A 16085-nucleotide genomic window follows, 5' to 3' on the forward strand; every position below is an offset into this window, starting at 1 on the left:
AAGCTAATTTACTCAGATGTATATCGCCACACATACACCCACACACTCACACATAAACACACACACACACACACAAATTCACACACATGACCACTGTCTCCGGCTGTTCTAACTGGGAGGCATCTGGGGCAAGAGACGCTGCACCAATGATCAGCACGGTCATGTAATCATATGTTGTGAGGGGATGAGAGTGTTGTAACAGCGTGGCTCGGATGTCGGACCCTTTGCTGTTTGTTAGGCAATGAAAAAAACAGGAAAGAATAAAAGTAAACAGCGCAACCGTAATTCATGTATGCAAAAGAAAAAAATTGCTAGAATGGCTTCACTTACGCATAAAATGTGATTACTTTAAACTTTCGATTACGATTGGGTCGATTAGTGCATCAGTAAAGGATGCATTTTTAACGAAACAACTACATCTCTGCACGATCAAATCACTAGATGCTATATAGGATATGACCATCAAAGTCAAAAGATATCCCTAATGGTCGAAACTGAGCACAGGCATGTGAGAGTAACACAGCAGGAAAAGATCACCATGATGACGGAGGTATAAATGTGATGAACATAATGTTTTGAGCTGCATAAGATGGCGAACGTGAACTTCAAGTTTGTGATGTAATGACAACTCCCTTCTTTTTGTATCTCCATGTACAAAACAGCCGTCGAAGCGAAACAAAGAGTGTCTCTTTCAGTTGCCTCGTGAACATATTGACACCTATGAAACTCAGAGGGCGACTATTTTGTCCGCTACATCAGCCGCCTAGAGAGAAGTGGAGCTTCGTCCAAACACCTTGCACGAAAATGAACTCTACATCTGGAGTGCATTCTTTGGTCTATGAATCTGTTTTTGATAGTACTATATAGATTTGAGACTGAGGCTGGTACTGAGGTGCATGTGCATATTTACATTTCTGGAAATAAGTGCACCAGTTTCACCCTGTCGATTGAGACTGTAGCAGTTTTACCATTTAGTACATCATGAATAGTAGCAGAGGGACTTGAAATGACATATATATTGGAAATTTTAATAAAAATTGGCTGCTTAAATAATTAAAAGGAAAATTTTGTATGAATGATGGGTGAACTTTAACTGGCACTAATATAAACAGACCGTCAATATTTAATGCATATATTCAGCAATTAACATTCATAAATTTACATACATCCATTTTTGTTACTGCTATTGTACATGGAGATTGGTATGCCAATACTGGTTCCAGATCGCCCCTCCTCTGCTTACAAGAATTTTTCTTGTTATCTCCGATCATTCTGATGCAGGATTCTCGGCGCCTCGCGGAATAATGAACAGACAATGATTGTGCGAATAAACTTTGCTATCTTGATAACACTTTTTAATGTGCAATTGGAATACACATTTTTTAAGAATATTGACTCGGCGTGGCGAATCTCGTAATACGTCCGCCTGCTATCGCATCTAGGCACAGACAGATGAATCTAAAGGAATTGAAAAATTGAAGAGCATCTCTTTACCTCTTTTGTTTTTATAGCAATGTCATCTATGGATCTATGGTACAGGGTGTGTGTGTATATATATATATATATATATATATATATAAAGAAAAGAACGAGGGAGAAAAGAAAGAAAAAATAATATTAATCATACGTTAGATTATAATTGCCCCCCCACTGTGCACTGCATCTTATGGAGGTGCACAGTGTGTGAGCTTATTTTTCCTTTTATCGGTTGGTAACCCTGGCCAGTATGGGCATAGCCTTTATTTTTTGGTCATTGGAGTTATCCTATATGATTACCAATTTATATAGGCATGTCAACTCCCTTAACACATACATACATCAGTTTTTATTCATAAAAAGTGCTTGCTGTAAGCGCATAGTCCCATTATTATCAGTCAGTAACTGCCCAGTGTTTAGCTTGCGACGCATTCTCTTGCAGCTCGACGTCCGTTACTGTCCCTGTTCCCTTTCATGTGTTTAATACAAAGTCAGAGTGCCTGTGTCATGCGTTCATATTGCCTTCAGTGCACAAATTCGTGAAGCTCGTGTTTAGAGACGTGATCCATTGTGAAATCTTCGATGTGATGACAAATGTTTTCCATATCAGTGGCCCGAGGAAAGTATTTCACCTCATTGCTCGCACTTCTTCAGTGGGGACACCAGCTGTACATCCAACATCCGCCAACAAGGTAAGTTTCGTGCCACTTCTAAGACTTTGTCGAGCACAGAAAATTCATGTATTTACGACGTTGTCGAGCACAGAAAATTCATGTTACACCATATCTCACACATATCTCACATGCACAGTTGACACTTTGCAGGCAGGTTTCGTCTGTTTTTCCGCTTTGTTTTTGAGCGTCTTTCATACTATTGCATTACACAAATTTTCTGTGATATCCTTTTCACGTACTACAAACATGACAAAAAAATAAAAATACAACTACAAGAATAAACCTATTTTATTCATTTGCTGTCATGTCATTGTCGTTGCTTTATATACATCACAGTCTGAGTGTCATTTTGTTTAGTACATTTTGTTAAATTATAATTTTATTACATTGTTCAATTCCAATTACATGAGTCCACTTTTTACTCTTGTTTGGTTTTACATTCTTTACATAACATTCATACAATAATAGATTCGTTTTTGCTTTATGGCCTAAATTGACGAACATTTCATTCCTATTGACAGTGGCTCCTTGTCAGAGCATATTTATCAATTTCAAAGAATTAAAGAAGTAAACAATAGCCGCTTCAACAGACCCTACGTGCTGCTTAAATAACTACGAGTGGCCTCGCCTCTGTGGCATTCTCCAGGAAGCATCTACACACTACAGGGTTGAGGAAATTTCACAGAAAGGCATTTATGTGCCCAGTTACGTCTTGTTGCTGATCGTAATTGTATTCCCAAGAACAAAGTAGTTTGTTGTTTATAAACACAATGCAAACCTGACGATATCAAACGTATAGAATACTTATTCAGTATTTAAAATGCACCTCAATATTTACTTGTTATGTTCATGGTATAAAGGATAACCTTTTCATATGCTGAGGTATATATAGTTGTATCATCAATTGTATATGTCTTATACAATGAGAATAAAATAGTGTTTATATAAGTAGCAAACATGTATAAAAATTTCAATGTAAGTAAGGTATTTGACGCTTTCGTGAGTAGTCGACGCTCACAGTAGTTAGGTTTCGATCCTTTGATTATTTGTTAGTGCTCCACCTTAGTTCAACATCGTGATATGCGACATACTGCAACTGTATTCTTCTATACAGATTTTCTCACTATCACATTCATACATATCATAAACTTACAATTATATTTACTTGCAGTGCGGCCCTTTCTTATGTTTATATGGTACTTGACATTCGACAAGCATTTATCTTTCGTCACTTTAGGACGTGTCGATGCATCGTTCCCCAGAAGAAAAAACTTAATACGAACTTAAAACTAAATCTTCATAGATAAGTGAACACTGGCTCGATGGTCACTTATACCTCTTTCATATATTCAACTATGTATTCATTTACTTCATTGTGCAGTTGTGCCGTATGAAACTCATTTAATGTCATGTGATGTGAACTCTTAGGCAGTTTGCCACTCGTATTGTACTCGCTTGTTTACTTGCAGCAAGAGTTTTCTGGTCCCTCAATTATAATTAGTGCATGTACTTTCAATACTGAAATTTGTAAATATGTAGATACTGTGTACATAGTAACGTAACTTCAGTAAATATTTCGTAGTTTATGATCCCTTTCTGTGTATATAATTCCTTAGCCTATCTTTGTTTGTGTGTATTGTATAGATAGACGTAGTTGTAGTATAGACTCTCCCTTAATTTTCTATGTACCAGTTTATGTAATAGGCTTTAAAAATGCTAGTGCAGTCTGTATCTCATAGGGTTTGTTTGTTTTTGGTGATCCAACACTTTCAGCTGTGTCTGGCATGTGCGCGGTTGCAGTTTGTTAACTAGTTTTCTCCCCAATGTGCGTGCACTGCGTCGCTCTGTTACCACTAATGTCGTCGCGAGTTGTGTATTGCAGTGCACACTACTGTGTGTTTCACAAGTTCGTTTACTCATTTACACCTGGACTACGTGCAAGGCGAAGTGTTGAGTTTAAATATCATCATCTCTAGACACATGAAAGTAAAATTCTTCCTTGTTACATCCCCTCACCTTATCATTTACACATTTGATATATAAGGAAAAAAAAGAAAAAATCCTTATCAACAAACAACATAAATTCTGGAATGTGATTTTCCAGCATCCTAAATCTAATATTACTATACATCTGTACAACTTAGAGGTGTAAAAGAGGCTGCATACCCTCTTCGTTGAGATGTTAACAACACTTCCAATTTGTACACGAAATTCTTAATAATACCTTTTTTTTTCAAATACATTTATATAAGCAAATATCAGTTCCCTAACTTCCACTTGCTGTTCTTTAGACAAGCACTTTGATTCACTTACCTTTGTGCTTATTGTGTCGACTTTTATTTCTTCTGCTGTTGACTGTTCGTTACTGAATATGCTGACAAACATAACTATGGGATTTACCAATTTTAATTCAAGGTAGTGAGTGACTTCAGTTTTACATGTATTAATACTTCCTCTGATCAGGTCTATTACAAATAACTGGTTATTTACAGTGAAATGACATTGACCCTTTCCTATTTCAATTTGTACTTGGTAAGTCCTAAATGCCTCCATGCCAATTAAAGAATCAAATGTTAATTTCACTACTATCAAAAAATTCCATCGTACAGAAAACTGTCGTAATAGTACGGTAATTAAGGCCTGTGACTTGACTCCTTTCGATTTCTGACCAATGGCAGATTGTGCCCGACAATTTTGCACTGTCGATGTAGGTATATGTCCATGTTTCTTCAATTCTTGAGACAATTCCTGTGACATCAACTTAGTCGTAGCCCATGTGTCAAGCACAATGGATACATCGATGTCAAATATTTTGGCTTTAATAGTAGTTTGTACCTTGTCCCAGTCAAGTTTTACTGCGTACCGTAGTTACCTTAATACAGGTCATCTCTCACATCATTACCACGATCGTGTTTGATAAAGCAAGCCTCGATCAAGCTCACGCCCCCATTCCCCTCTAAGGACACAGGACGGGGGCCTACCACGACCGGTTCAAGTTTTCCGGCGTCCAGTGGCATCGAACTCTAGGTTAGGCGGAACTTCCACTGCATTGACCCTTGGTGTTTGGTTACACGAATTAGTGTCCTGAGAGGCTCTTGACTGAAATTCTCTTTGCCTCTGCTTGTTATTCGGCTTATGTGTGTTACTTTGCTGGCCGAATTCCGCTGTCTGTGGGTTATTCAGTTGTGTGTTATTGTTTGGCGTTTGCCAAGCGATCGGCTGATTACTGCCGGTAGCTTGTGTCTGTACATATTGGACAGGCTGGCCATACGCTCAGTGTAACTGTTTTTGCTCAATTTTTGCCCATTTCTTTTGTATCCATCTTTGTACCTATGGGATTCTCTATTGCCAATGAAATTACCATTACCATTACCATAGGTCTGGGTGGGGTAAGGTTGCCATACGTGTTGATTGAATCCATTGTTTACTTGTTGGTCCGTAAATCTCTGTGTCGCTATCGGTGTATTAACAGGTTCTACTGGTCTCTCTTCATATATTAAATCTATTGAGTCCAGTACAGATAGAAAATTTTTAGTGTCGTGTTCCGGGATGGTAATGAGTTTTCCCTTAATGTGGGAAGGAAGACAGCTCTTTAAAATTTTCAGCACGTCTACTTGAGATACCGGGTTCGTCCAGTATATGGTTTCATTCAAATATTAGTCAAAATGACTCCTTAAGCTTCTGTACTTCCTATTGAATGGAGATGGGTTAAATACATCAAGTCTGAATCTCTCTAGTACGGGCTCTGACCAATACCCATCGAGATATGTTCTCTTAGACTGTTCTTAATAGTGGCAACGTTCCACCATGTCCGTAGCCCATAGCAGAACGTCACCCTTTGTTTATCCAACAACAAATCTAATTTTCTGGGCTTCGGTCCAGGTACAAGGTAAAATATTTAGAAATGCTCTGATGAACACCACAGGGTGTGTTCTTTTCCCTTTGGACGTAAATATAGGGAATTGTCGATGCCTAAGTAATCTCTCATTGGAAAGTAATGTTGACAAACATTCCATGCTGTCAGTGACAGACGTGTTTATGTTCGCTCATGGAGTAGCACACAGCAACTGCACTTGTTTGATAGGTGCAACTGCTGGCAAGTGTTGTTGCATTTTCCTTCGATGGGCTAATCCCGTATTGTGGGTAACCAGTGAAGGTCTCTAACTTCTCCAAAAGCCTAGGTTTGTTTTTCATCATATTTTGTTTTGGAATGTCAGTAGTTTTAGCAGCAATGCCCACCAGCCTTTCCTCTGCTTACTATAAACCAAAGTCTATTTTAGCTAGAACTTGACTTTTCTTGTCTTTTGAACTTCTTCTACAGATCTACATAAATTTTGTTTTCTGACACTACCTTTTCAGCAAGGGTACTGCCCTTATCCAGCATCCAAGCTTCAGCTTTTTCATTTATTTCCTTTACATCTGCACATAACTTATGTCTCTGTTTTTTGGCGAATTCTGATTCTAAACTTCACTGATCTACTCTTAGACTCAACTTGTGTATTTCTGTAGGTAGGTTTTAGCATGCGTCTTGCAGCTCGCTAACAGTGTTCGGCGCATTTTTTAGCAACGCATTCACTTTGGATTGCGTCTCCTGAATTTGGCAATAAGCTTCACAAAGACATTGTAACTCAGCTGCAAGTTGCTCCTGTTTACAATCTACAGATGTTACTTCTTCTGCTAATGTATTTATATTGCGGGACAGGCCGGTTTCTTGTTTTAGTTGTTTACTGAACTCTGTGAACCTACCGGATAATTTGCCAGATAATTCAGTGCTTATAGTTTTGCTCACCTCACTGAACTTTTGACTAACACTATTCTTGAAATCGTTAAATGCCTGGTTTTGCCGTGCAAACTGTTGTCCTATCTTTTCCTGAAATTCGTGTTGTTTTGTAAGCTGTTATGTTATTAGTTGCAGGAGTTGTGTCAAATTGTTGGTGTCACTTGTATTTACATTGCTTTTTTGAACTGTCTGCTGCTCTTGCGTTCGCGACGTAGTGAGCAAATAGTCAGAGGAAGTTTCGACGTCACACACTTCAGTTTCCCTATTTGCAAAAATCTTTCCCAGTGACAACTGAGACATTCTCTCATCGAGTGTCATAAAAGTGACACCATGATTAGTTATACCACCAGTGTCATCAATTCTTAATAGTGTGACGCCCCTTTGACTCCATAGTGAAGTGTTTATTAAAATTATGAAAAAGAATATAATTTTTAAAAACGGAATTTTGTTTGTATCGGTATCTATCAATTAAAGCAGTTTTATGAGCGTTTTCATTAATGAACGTAATTATTCTCTGAAACAATCCTATTGATACAATCTTACAGAATTTGAAAGAATTGTTTTGCACTTTAATGTGGACTTTATACAGACTTTTCTCTTTTATAGAGAAGTGCACTTTACGTAAAGGGTATTAATTGGAAGAATAAAGGATTATTTACTGCGAGAGGGACGGCTCCAAGCGCGGCCATATAAGTATACAGCGTAGAGCAGCTATCTACCTTAAGCACTGAAATCCACATCCCCAGCGAGACTCGTTTGTAGGCAGTACTTAATTTTTAATTTGCTCCTTCAAGTTGTTAATAGTTCCACTCTCACCGACATGTAACAAACGCAACAAAGGCCTCATTAGTTTCTCATAACAATAAAATGGATCACTTGTCTCAAAAAACTTTGTATCTCAACAATTGAAAGATCTGTTAATATCTGAAAGGTCGCCATTGAATGGTGGTGGGGGACTTGAAATGTGATAGATATTGGAAATCTTAATATACATTTGCTCCCTAAATAATTGAAAGGAAAATTTTGAAAGAATGATTAAAAAATTGGAGAGTACTCATATTATGGGTGAACTTTAACTGGCACTAATATAAACAGACCTTCAATATTTAATACATATATTCAGCAATTAACATGCATAAATTTACATACATCCTTTATTGTTACCACTATTGTGCATGGAGATTGGTATGGCAATACTGTTCCGGATCGCCCCTCCTCTGCTCACACGAATTCTTCTTGTTAGTTTCGATCCTCTTGATGCAGCATTCTTGGCGCGTTGTGGAATAATGAACAGACAATGACTGTGCGAATAAACTTTGCTATCTTGATAGCACATTTTAATGTACAATTGAAATAGACATTTTTAACAATATTGAATCGGCGGAACTCGTAATATGTCTACTATCACGTATCACACACACACACATACACACACAGATACATACATACATATATATATATATATATATAGCTTGAAGGGGGAAACCAGATGGTCCTATGGTTGGCCCACTAGATCATTGCTTCACAACATATGTGCTCACGGATCAAGCTGTGAGCAGCAAGGCACGAGCATGTAGCAGTGCAAGCACGCTACCCCCACTACCGGACCAGAGCTGAGAGTGGGGAGAGTCACGCGGGGCACACAACAGCTGCCGCCAGTCAATGTAAATCAGCGGCCACCTGCAGGGATATCACTCACAAATTATTACTGCGACAATTGAAACAAATAAAGGAGAATGTACACGTGCCACATAATTTTACTAGCTTAGTGTATGCCTCTACATTCGTATTAATTTGTGAAGTATTACACAATAAAAGGTGTCACTGAAGTGTGAGATTCTCGGTTATCTTGTACTTTTTGCCCTTTACAATTGCGTCTATGTTCGGAGTAATTGTTCTTGTGCATCGTAGGTGCAGCGTGCAGTTTAAATTTTGATCAGACAATGCGTTTCTCAGGCGCGTCTTGTTACATTTCATTGCAGAGAACAGTTGTTCACAGACATACGTGGAACCGAACATTGATATTAGTGTAGTTCGTGCAAAAGAGGAAATCTATCCTGAGGAAAGTGTCTGTAGAATTCCAAAATCTTTTTCTTATTCTGAAATTTGTCTCTGTATTCTCTGTCACACTGCAGGTCAATAATTTATAGTTGCAGCTCAGGACGAATCTCTTCAATATTCGCTGAATATGGAGAGGAGAATAGATCAAAATCACTGTCTAGTGCTGTCAGATCTTGAAAGCGTTGATCAAATTGTTCCTTAAGGGCAATTAAACTATAGGAATAACGTTCACAGTCTTTGTGAACATCTTGCGTGGATGATACACTCCTGGAAATGGAAAAAAGAACACATTGACACCGGTGTGTCAGACCCACCATACTTGCTCCGGACACTGCGAGAGGGCTGTACAAGCAATGATCACACGCACGGCACAGCGGACACACCAGGAACCGCGGTGTTGGCCGTCGAATGGCGCTAGCTGCGCGGCATTTGTGCACCGCCGCCGTCAGTGTCAGCCAGTTTGCCGTGGCATACGGAGCTCCATTGCAGTCTTTAACACTGGTAGCATGCCGCGACAGCGTGGACGTGAACCGTATGTGCAGTTGACGGACTTAGAGCGAGGGCGTATAGTGGGCATGCGGGAGGCCGGGTGGACGTACCGCGGAATTGCTCAACACGGGGGGCGTGAGGTCTCCACAGTACATCGATGTTGTCGCCAGTGGTCGGCGGAAGGTGCACGTGCCCGTCGACCTGGGACCGGACCGCAGCGACGCACGGATGCACGCCAAGACCGTAGGATCCTACGCAGTGCCGTAGGGGACCGCACCGCCACTTCCCAGCAAATTAGGGACACTGTTGCTCCTGGGGTATCGGCGAGGACCATTCGCAACCGTCTCCATGAAGCTGGGCTACTGTCCCGCACACCGTTAGGCCGTCTTCCGCTCACGCCCCAACATCGTGCAGCCCGCCTCCAGTGGTGTCGCGACAGGCGTGAATGGAGGGACGAATGGAGACGTGTCGTCTTCAGCGATGAGAGTCGCTTCTGCCTTGGTGCCAATGATGGTCGTATGCGTGTTTGGCGCCGTGCAGGTGAGCGCCACAATCAGGACTGCATACGACCGAGGCACACAGGGCCAACACCCGGCATCATGGTGTGGGGAGCGATCTCCTACACTGGCCGTACACCACTGGTGATCGTCGAGGGGACACTGAATAGTGCACGGTACATCCAAACCGTCATCGAACCCATCGTTCTACCATTCCTAGACCGGCAAGGGAACTTGCTGTTCCAACAGGACAATGCACGTCCGCATGTATCCCGTGCCACCCAACGTGCTCTAGAAGGTGTAAGTCAACTACCCTGGCCAGCAAGATCTCCGGATTTGTCCCCCATTGAGCATGTTTGAGACTGGATGAAGCGTCGTCTCACGCAGTCTGCACGTCCAGCACGAACGCTGGTCCAACTGAGGCGCCAGGTGGAAATGGCATGGCAAGCCGTTCCACAGGACTACATCCAGCATCTCTACGATCGTCTCCATGGGAGAATAGCAGCCTGCATTGCTGCGAAAGGTGGATATACACTGTACTAGTGCCGACATTGTGCATGCTCTGTTGCCCGTGTCTATGTGCCTGTGGTTCTGTCAGTGTGATCATGTGATGTATCTGACCCCAGGAATGTGTCAATAAAGTTTCCCCTTCCTGGGACAATGAATTCACGGTGTTCTTATTTCAATTTCCAGGAGTGTAATTTAGGAAAATGAGCTAGATTTCCTGTTTCCAGCTGACTCACCCAAACTGTCAATTTCATTTTAAAAGCTCATATTCGATCTATGAAATGAGAAATTAGCAGATCTTTGCCTTGTAGTGGAATGTTCAAAGCATTCAAATGGCTAGTTAAATCTGCTAAGAATGCGAGATCACATTTCCATGAAGGCTCTTTCAATTCAGGAACACACATGTTATTTATTTCCATGAACATATTTATCTCATCTAATAGGCAAAAAAATCGATTTAATAATTCACCACGACTAATCCAGCAGACCTCGCTGTAATAAGGCATGCTGCTACACTGGCTTTCTACATCCTCAAGAAAGCTTTTAAATTGCCTGTGTTGTAGCCCATGCTTCCTTATATAATTGGTTGTATGAACAACAACACTCATTACATTTTTTAGAGTGATACTCTTTGCACATAAGTTTCCCTGGTGGATCACACAGGCTGGGTGTTGTGTGATGTCCTTAGGTTAGTTAGGTTTAAGTAGTTCTAAGTTCTAGGGGACTGATGGCCATAGATGTTAAGTCCAATAGTGCTCAGAGCCATTCGAACCATTTTGGATCACACAGTAAACGCCCCATATTTCATTCGGCACGGTCAGTTTTTGCATTTTCTCCTCCAACAGCGCAACGAAACCTGATTATTTCCCTGTCATCGCTGGTGCACCGTCTGTAGACACTGAAACTAAAGAATTCCACGACAATACTATATTTTCAACACTTTCTTCAATACTACTTAAAATATCACCTCCGGTTGTAGTGTTCTTCATGGCTACTACATCGAGGAGCTCCTCCCTCACCTGAAGATCTCTTTTAACACCTCTAATAAATATGGCAAGCTGCGCTGTTCCAGTGATATCAACACTTTCGTCCAGAGCTATAGAATAAGCCATAAAATCTTTACAGATATTTGCAAGCTTGCTCTAGACGTCGTCTGCCATGTTCTGTATGCGATGCGTAATGGTCATGTTAGATAATGGCACAATCCGAAACTGTTCAACTTGAGATGGACACAAATGTTCTGCTGCAACTACCAAACATTCTTTTATTAAATCGCCATCAGTGAAGGGGCACAGGGATTTTGCTAAGAGCAAAGCAATTTTGTAACTCACTCTGAGAGCTGCCTCAGTTTATTTTTCTTCGTCGGCCAGATCTTCTTCGGATAGCTTTCTTTTAAGTTTAATAACCTCCTGTGCACGATCTGGTCCATCACATTTTCCACTTCCGTAGTCTTTCGCGTGGTACGACATATAATGTCGCTGCAAATTAAATTTCCTAAAAGAATTCAGCGTTTTGTGACATACTAAACATTTTGCACTACCATCTTTTTCTGTAAACAGATACAATTCCTCCCAAATGCGAAAACATGGTTGGGGTTACACAACGGCGGCTTGACATGATTCTTAACCAACGAAGTGACTGTTAGTGCTGATCGTAGTACTTTAAACGTTACACAGTCGTCGCGATTTCAATAGGCAAGCTGCGGCCCTATTCAAACGTACGCGCGCATTTCCCCTCCCTCCTTACTCCACGACCTTGCACCTGCTCGCGAGCACGTGCCTGAGCAGACGCGAGTACTCGCGCTCAAAACCGGCCAGTTGTTAAGCCCTGCACAAGATGGAGCTGCCATAGGTCAAACGGATATCAACTGTGTTTTTTTACAATAGGAACACCCATTTCTTATTATATTTTCGTGTAGTACGTAAAGAAATATGAATGTTTTAGATGAACCACTTTTTTTGCTTTGTGATAAATGGCGCTGTAATAGTCACAAACGTATAAGTACGTGGTATCACGTAACATTCCGCCAGTGCGGACGGTATTTGCATCGTGATACATTACCCTTGTTAAAATGGACCATTTACCAATTGCGGAAAAGATCGATATCGTGTTGATGTATGGCTATTGTGATCAAAATGCCCAACATGCGTGTGCTAGGTATGCTACTCGGTATCCTGGACGACATTTCCAAGTGTCCAGACCGTTCGCCGGATAGTTATGTTATTTAAGGAAACAGGAATTGTTCAGCCACCTGTGAAACGTCAACCACGACCTGCAACAAATGATGATGCTCAAGTAGGTGTTTTAGCTGCTGTCGCGGCTAATCCGCACATCAGTAGCAGACAAAATGCGCGAGAATCGGGAATCTCAAAAACGTCGGTGTTCAGAATGCTACATCAACATCGATTGCAACTGTACCGTATTTCTATGCACCAGGAATTGCATGGCGACGACTTTGAACATCGTGTACAGTTCTGCCACTGGGCACAAGAGAAATTACGGGACGATGACAGATTTTTTGCACGCATTCTATTTAGTAACGAAGAGTCATTCACCAACAGCGGTAACGTAAACACAATATGTATTATTGGGCAACGGAAAATCCACGATGGCTGCAAGAAGTGGAACATCAGCGACCTTGGCGGGTTAATGTATGGTGTGGCATTATGGGAGGAAGGATAATTGGCCCCCATTTTATCGATGGCAACCTAAATGGTGCAATGTATGCTGATTTTCTACATAATGTTCTACACATGTTACTACAAGATGTTTCACTGCATGACAGAATGGCGATGTACTTCCAACATGATGGATGTCCAGCACATAGCTCACGTGCAGTTGAAGCAGTGTTGAATAGCATATTTCATGATAGGTGGATTGGTCATAGAAGCACCATACCATGGCCCGCACATTCAATGGATCTGACGTCCCCGGATGTCTTTCTGTGGGGAAAGTTGAAGGATATTTGCTACCGTGATCCACCGACAACACCTGACAACATGCGTCAGCGCATTGTCAATACATGTGCGAACATTACGGAAGGCGAACTACTCACTGTTGAGAGGAGTGTCGTTACACGTATTGCCAAATGCACTGAGGTTGACAGACATCATTTTGAGCATTTATTGCATTAATGTGGTATTTACAGGTAATCACGCTGTAGCAGCATGCGCTCTCAGAAACGATCAGCTCACAAAGGTACATGTATCACATTGGAACAACCGAAATAAAATGTTCAAACGTACCTATGCTCTGTATTTTTATTTAAAAAACCTACCTGTTACCAACTGTTTGTCCAAAATTGTGAGCCATATGTTTGTGACTATTACAGCGCCATCTATCACAAAGCAAAAAAAGTGGTCCAACTAAAACATTCACATTTCTTTACGTACTACAGGAATATGTTATAAAAATGTGGGTTCCTATTTTTAAAAAAAGCAGTTGGAATCCCTTTGACCTATGTCAGCGCCATCTGGTTTCCTGCTTCAAGCTAGACAAGTTTTATTCTTTATAGTTTTTTCGTTTGACGCATATTTCGTGAGATATTTGGCCCAGTCACTATGAATGGACCACAATATATATATATATATATATATATATATATATATATATATATATATATATATATATATATATATACACAAATTTTATGTCCATTTGTTCAAAATCTTATATCACCAAAAGTCCTTCACTGATTGCGTAGAAATTTTGATTGGTTGTTGGTCAGTTGATTTGGGGGAGCACAACAAACAGCAAGGTCATTGGTATCATTGGATTAGGGAAGTATGGGGAAGGAAGTTGGCCATCCCCTTTCAAAGCAACCATCCACACATTTGCCTGAAATTATTTAGGAAAAACATGTAAAATCTGAATGAGGATGCCCAGATGCTCGTTTGAATCGTCATACCGTCGAATCTGAGTCCAGCGTGCTAACCACTGTGCCTGCACTTGTTTTATATGTTATTAATACAGGGTGATTCAAAAAGAATACCACAACTTTAGGAATTTAAAACTCTGCAACGACAAAAGGCAGAGCTAAGCACTATCTGTCGGCGAATTAAGGGAGCTATAAAGTTTCATTTAGTTGTACATTTGTTCGCTTGAGGCGCTGTTGACTAGGCGTCAGCGTCAGTTGATGCTAAGATGGTGACCGCTCAACAGAAAGCTTTTTGTGTTATTGAGTACGGCAGAAGTGAATCGACGACAGTTGTTCAGCGTGCATTTCGAACGAAGTATGGTGTTAAACCTCCTGATAGGTGGTGTATTAAACGTTGGTATAAACAGTTTACAGAGAATGGGTGTTTGTGCAAAGGGAAAAGTTCTGGACGGCCAAGAACGAGTGATGAAAATGTAGCACGCATCCAGCAAGCATTTGTTCGCAGCCCAGGAAAATCGACTCGCAGAGCTAGCAGAGAGCGGAGCGCCACCACATTGGCACCTATCTGTCCGTAACTACCTGAACGCCAACTACCCAAGGCGATGGATCGGCCGCCAGGCAGCCCGTGACAGAGCACTTCATCACTGGCCTCCAAGAAGCCCTGATCTTACCCCCTGCGATTTTTTCTTATGGGGTTATGTTAACGATATGGTGTTTCGGCCACCTCTCCCAGCCACCATTGATGATATGAAACGAGAAATAACAGCAGCTATCCAAACTGTTACGCCTGATATGCTACAGAGAGTGTGGAACGAGTTGGAGTATCGGGTTGATATTGCTCGTGTGTCTGGAGGGGGCCATATTGAACATCTCTGAACTTGTTTTTGAGTGAAAAAAAACCTTTTTAAATACTCTTTGTAATGATGTATAACAAAAGGTTATATTATGTTTCTTTCATCAAATACACATTTTTAAAGTTGTGGTATTCTTTTTGAATCACCCTGTATATGTAATATAGGGATAAATATGTAATATGTATTGAGGCAAACGTAGGCACCTAAAATCGCGAAAAATCCTTGATTGATTTATTTAAAGTTCTTACACGATACTCCAATGAACATTTGGATGGAAATTAATGATATATTTTCAGTATGTCTAATATATAAGTATATATTAAATATGTAAGGGCACATATTGGTACCAAAAATCCAAAAACATTCGTGACAGAATGATTTGAAATTTTATATGACACTCTAATGAACTGTCAGACAGACAGTAGGATATGTATTTCTTCTATTAAAATGGTGACATTGTTGACGTAAACATACTTGACCACTTTACTTCAAATTTTTACACATTACTCCTACAAACGTTTGGACAAGTGAGGGATATATATTTTTTATATGTATAATTTATAAATGTATATATAAGATACATAATAGTGCACAATTGTTAGCAAAAGTCTCGTAAATTTCTCGACCAGTTTACTTCTAATTGTAAATGATACTTCACTAAACATTAGATGCAGATAGACTATATATTTTTAGGCAACACTGTACAAGTTTATTTTGTTAAGATTGACTGCAAATATGAAAATATGAATTACATTGAAATGATGCTGTATTGTTGTATTGTTGATTGTGTTTACTTAATCTTACAGCTTGACTTTTTTTGGGTGTCAAATTGATGATCTGCTTCTGTTGCTGTAGAAAAGAATGTTCAAA

The sequence above is a fragment of the Schistocerca serialis genome, chromosome 1, assembly GCF_023864345.2.
Source record: "Schistocerca serialis cubense isolate TAMUIC-IGC-003099 chromosome 1, iqSchSeri2.2, whole genome shotgun sequence".
NCBI classification, from domain to species: Eukaryota; Metazoa; Arthropoda; class Insecta; order Orthoptera; family Acrididae; genus Schistocerca; species Schistocerca serialis.